Here is a 5,000-nt window from a genome sequence, read left to right as displayed (position 1 = left end):
ACCCGCACCCGTTCGTGCACCACCCCAACCGCCAAACTCGCACCTCCAGCGGATGAACGGCGGACGTTTCCCGCACTCGTAAAGTGCAATCCACCCCTATAACTTGCGTTTCATGAAGAGTTATTTCCAATATGCGACATTCCCGCTGTCCGTATACATGAGCCGCGACCTGTACCACTTACGAGCGAGAGACGCGATCGCGTTGCTCACTGTACGGCGTCCGATACCGAGCCATCAGCATGTCGGTCCCCATGCGCGTTGCACTCGCACTCGCAGTCGCAAAAACGTGGGGCAAATATATTACGCGGAAGAGTTATAACAGACCGAGCCCCACTGCATGGGGGGAGTCTTTGTCACTAATGTACACAGATGGAACATTTTGGACTGGAACCAGATTACCCGTACACACGGCGCTGATTAGTAATCAATGCAGAGCCATCAAACTACAGCAAATATACACAACTGTCCGTATACATGCTGAAAGAGTCTGCCCAAAATGGGAACCACACGTCAGCCAGACACTCTGATCACGCACCACTCTCTGCTTCTAACAGGCGCACATACAATATGTAAGCACCAGCATGGAACAACATCCAGTGCATCTTCTCCGCCACATTACACAATCCACACTATCACAACCAGACCAGGAGGTCCGTGCGGAAAATACAATATCCCAGCCTTTCGACATCCACCATTGCGCAGACCAGGCACCAACACCCACACATGTCCTATACAACGGTGCACCCAACATCACAATAGTACCTCCTGTCACAGCGCACAAACAATGACATGAGTCAAAGACACAGGTCTCACACAAGCATAGAATTGGAGCGCCGCCTCTAATAAGCCAAAGGTGCATCCTGACGTGACAAATCTGATCATGTCACAAGCATTCACTTACTATAATCACTATCAACGAACCTGCCGCCCCCGCCCCCCCCCCCCCTACACCTTTCCGTACAACAACGTGTAACCTAACCTAACCTAACCTAACCTATGTTGTACCTTAACCTAACCTATGTTGTACCTTAACCTAACCTATGTTGTACCTTAACCTAACCTATGTTGTACCTTAACCTAACCTATGTTGTACCTTAACCTAACCTATGTTGTACCTTAACCTAACCTATGTTGTACCTTAACCTAACCTATGTTGTACCTTAACCTAACCCATGTTGTACCTTAACCTAACCCATGTTGTACCTTAACCTAACCCATGTTGTACCTTAACCTAACCCATGTTGTACCTTAACCTAACCCATGTTGTACCTTAACCTAACCCATGTTGTGCCTCAACCTAACCCATGTTGTGCCTCAACCTAACCCATGTTGTGCCTCAACCTAACCCATGTTGTGCCTTAACCTAACCCATGTTGTGCCTCAACCTAACCCATGTTGTGCCTTAACCTAACCCATGTTGTGCCTTAACCTAACCCATGTTGTGCCTTAACCTAACCCATGTTGTGCCTTAACCTAACCCATGTTGTGCCTTAACCTAACCCATGTTGTGCCTTAACCTAACCCATGTTGTGCCTTAACCTAACCCATGTTGTGCCTTAACCTAACCCATGTTGTCGCCTTAACGTAACCCACGTTGTCGCCTAAACCTGCTCTGTAATTGTTATACGACTCGTTCAATTACTGTAGTGTTGCCCACCCGCAACCCTCGCAATATAGTTCGCTACTCGCACTGCCCGCACCCCTGTGTATCGCTTCATGTTAAACACCTTGCAAGTCTTGCTCACTTTCCACATGCTCCTGCTGTACACTGTAATGTGGATGGCAGCAGGACGTACATGCCGCCCCTCCCCACGTCCCCACCTTGCCCCCTGCCTTCGCAAGCTGGTTGGTGAGAAGTTTGCATGTTCAATGCCCTTCGCATGCGACGTACTCAGGCTACGTTGTGGTGCGGCCTGTGTCAACTGTCCGCTGATGTCGTACGCGTGAACCACAATCTGTACTGCACATTCGTCCTTATGTACTGAATGATACATCGTGGCACATGTGTGACCGCACAACGACTGCGCCCAAAAACGGCGGACCATACAGTGCAAATATTGTGCACGCAGCTACGTGTCGTCTCCCTATGAGAGCTGGATTGCAGTGTGGTACGCCATAGAGACGTGTGGGAGGAACGGACGCCGTGGATGGCGATCAGCATGAGCTGTCTGTTGATGTATTCGGACCTAGTCGTCTCTCCTCACACACCGTGATGGCATGGTGCACCGCGTTCCATATCTGCGACATGCTACAGAGGCCGGTTGACAGTCGTTCGAGCAATGGACATCGCATACGTACGGGGGCCACCTTCCACGTATTGTCTAGGCGTGCACATTTTGTTGCGTGTATGTGGGCAGACGTAGTGTGGCGTGACACCTGACACAGGCATGCAATAATCGTTGAAGTTGCAAATGGCGATGGACGCCTGCGTTTTCTGGTGAAGTTACGCAAATGAACAAATGGTAACCTGTTGTGGTGCGGTTGTTCTCGCTAGGGGTGAATCGGTGATGGCGACGATAGGTTGAGGTACTAACCGGTTGTTCCAGCGATACCCACCATGCCGACGAAACTGAACGGCATCTGGGTGTGAAGCGATACGCGGCGGTGGCTGGGTGGGACCGTCCCCGGCCGGTGAGGGGGCGCCTCCCGGCGTGCTGGCCGCGCGGTGCGTGGGCGCACGCGCTACAGCCGGCTGGTGGGGGCGGCCAGTGGCAGGCGCGCCGGCCGACGGACGCGGCAGGCGTCGCAGCTGCGCGCCGGCGCACCCTGCGCGCGGCGCCGTGCGGCCAAAGTAGGTCCTCGCGGGCCCGGTGCGAAGCGCGGTGGACATCTTCAGTGTGCTGGTCCGATTGAGGACTGTGTGCGTTGAGGATGCGCCGCCGCCCGGCGCTCGGCGCCGCGACGCCGTCTGCTGCTCGGTCGCCCCAGCGGTTCTCGCTGGTGGTTTGTATCGCAGCTGTGCGGATGTGTTGGCGCGTGCGCTGTGCTGGGAGAGTTCGCTTCGGCACCCAAGTGGGGCTTTTGTCCTTCTGTGGCGCTGGCGTTGGAGCTGCCGGTCACCGTAGGTGGCGCGTGTTGTCTCCCGCCGGCAATGCCACGACAGCACGCTCCCGGGCCTCTGTCGGCAGCGGCAAGCTCAGTTGGGAGCACGGGTGGTCGCACCGAAAGCGTCTACTCGCCTAACTCCGGGCGATTGCGCCTCTCTCGAACCCGACCAAGTACTTGGGACGGCGCTGCGCGCCGCCGGGACCTGAGAGGGTTTCGAGGTGTATTGTGCAGGGGAGCTCAGCCTCCTCCTGTTTGCAGAATGATTGAGCGGACGCTTGCGTGTTCGCGCGGGCCCCCGGGACACACTCCCGGGCGGCCGGCTGCTCAGCTCTAGTTGACGCAGCTCCCTGGTTGATCCTGCCAGTAGTCATATGCTTGTCTCAAAGATTAAGCCATGCATGTCTCAGTACAAGCCGCATTAAGGTGAAACCGCGAATGGCTCATTAAATCAGTTATGGTTCCTTAGATCGTACCCACGTTACTTGGATAACTGTGGTAATTCTAGAGCTAATACATGCAAACAGAGTCCCGACCAGAGATGGAAGGGACGCTTTTATTAGATCAAAACCAATCGGTCGGCTCGTCCGGTCCGTTTGCCTTGGTGACTCTGAATAACTTTGGGCTGATCGCACGGTCCTCGTACCGGCGACGCATCTTTCAAATGTCTGCCTTATCAACTGTCGATGGTAGGTTCTGCGCCTACCATGGTTGTAACGGGTAACGGGGAATCAGGGTTCGATTCCGGAGAGGGAGCCTGAGAAACGGCTACCACATCCAAGGAAGGCAGCAGGCGCGCAAATTACCCACTCCCGGCACGGGGAGGTAGTGACGAAAAATAACGATACGGGACTCATCCGAGGCCCCGTAATCGGAATGAGTACACTTTAAATCCTTTAACGAGTATCTATTGGAGGGCAAGTCTGGTGCCAGCAGCCGCGGTAATTCCAGCTCCAATAGCGTATATTAAAGTTGTTGCGGTTAAAAAGCTCGTAGTTGGATTTGTGTCCCACGCTGTTGGTTCACCGCCCGTCGGTGTTTAACTGGCATGTATCGTGGGACGTCCTGCCGGTGGGGCGAGCTGAAGGCGTGCGACCGCCTCGTGCGTGCTCGTGCGTCCCGAGGCGGACCCCGTTGAAATCCTACCAGGGTGCTCTTTATTGAGTGTCTCGGTGGGCCGGCACGTTTACTTTGAACAAATTAGAGTGCTTAAAGCAGGCAAGCCCGCCTGAATACTGTGTGCATGGAATAATGGAATAGGACCTCGGTTCTATTTTGTTGGTTTTCGGAACCCGAGGTAATGATTAATAGGGACAGGCGGGGGCATTCGTATTGCGACGTTAGAGGTGAAATTCTTGGATCGTCGCAAGACGAACAGAAGCGAAAGCATTTGCCAAGTATGTTTTCATTAATCAAGAACGAAAGTTAGAGGTTCGAAGGCGATCAGATACCGCCCTAGTTCTAACCATAAACGATGCCAGCCAGCGATCCGCCGCAGTTCCTCCGATGACTCGGCGGGCAGCCTCCGGGAAACCAAAGCTTTTGGGTTCCGGGGGAAGTATGGTTGCAAAGCTGAAACTTAAAGGAATTGACGGAAGGGCACCACCAGGAGTGGAGCCTGCGGCTTAATTTGACTCAACACGGGAAACCTCACCAGGCCCGGACACCGGAAGGATTGACAGATTGATAGCTCTTTCTTGATTCGGTGGGTGGTGGTGCATGGCCGTTCTTAGTTGGTGGAGCGATTTGTCTGGTTAATTCCGATAACGAACGAGACTCTAGCCTGCTAACTAGTCGCGTGACATCCTTCGTGCTGTCAGCGATTACTTTTCTTCTTAGAGGGACAGGCGGCTTCTAGCCGCACGAGATTGAGCAATAACAGGTCTGTGATGCCCTTAGATGTTCTGGGCCGCACGCGCGCTACACTGAAGGAATCAGCGTGTCTTCCTAGGCCG

The 5,000-nt window shown here is 53.8% G+C and overlaps 1 non-coding gene across 1 annotated transcript in view; it reads left to right on the top strand.

Annotated features, from left to right (window-relative positions):
• Positions 1-3,392: 3,392 nt before the first annotated feature.
• The window catches only part of LOC124745462, a 1,909-nt gene continuing 301 nt past the window's right edge, over positions 3,393-5,000 (top strand). Inside the window, exon 1 of the ribosomal RNA XR_007011018.1 lies at positions 3,393-5,000. This exon is cut by the window's right edge and continues 301 nt beyond it. This is a non-coding gene — a ribosomal RNA (small subunit ribosomal RNA).

The sequence above is a fragment of the Schistocerca piceifrons genome, unplaced genomic scaffold (assembly GCF_021461385.2).
Source record: "Schistocerca piceifrons isolate TAMUIC-IGC-003096 unplaced genomic scaffold, iqSchPice1.1 HiC_scaffold_32, whole genome shotgun sequence".
NCBI lineage: Eukaryota > Metazoa > Arthropoda > Insecta > Orthoptera > Acrididae > Schistocerca > Schistocerca piceifrons.
This window is presented reverse-complemented; position numbering and strand designations above follow the sequence as displayed.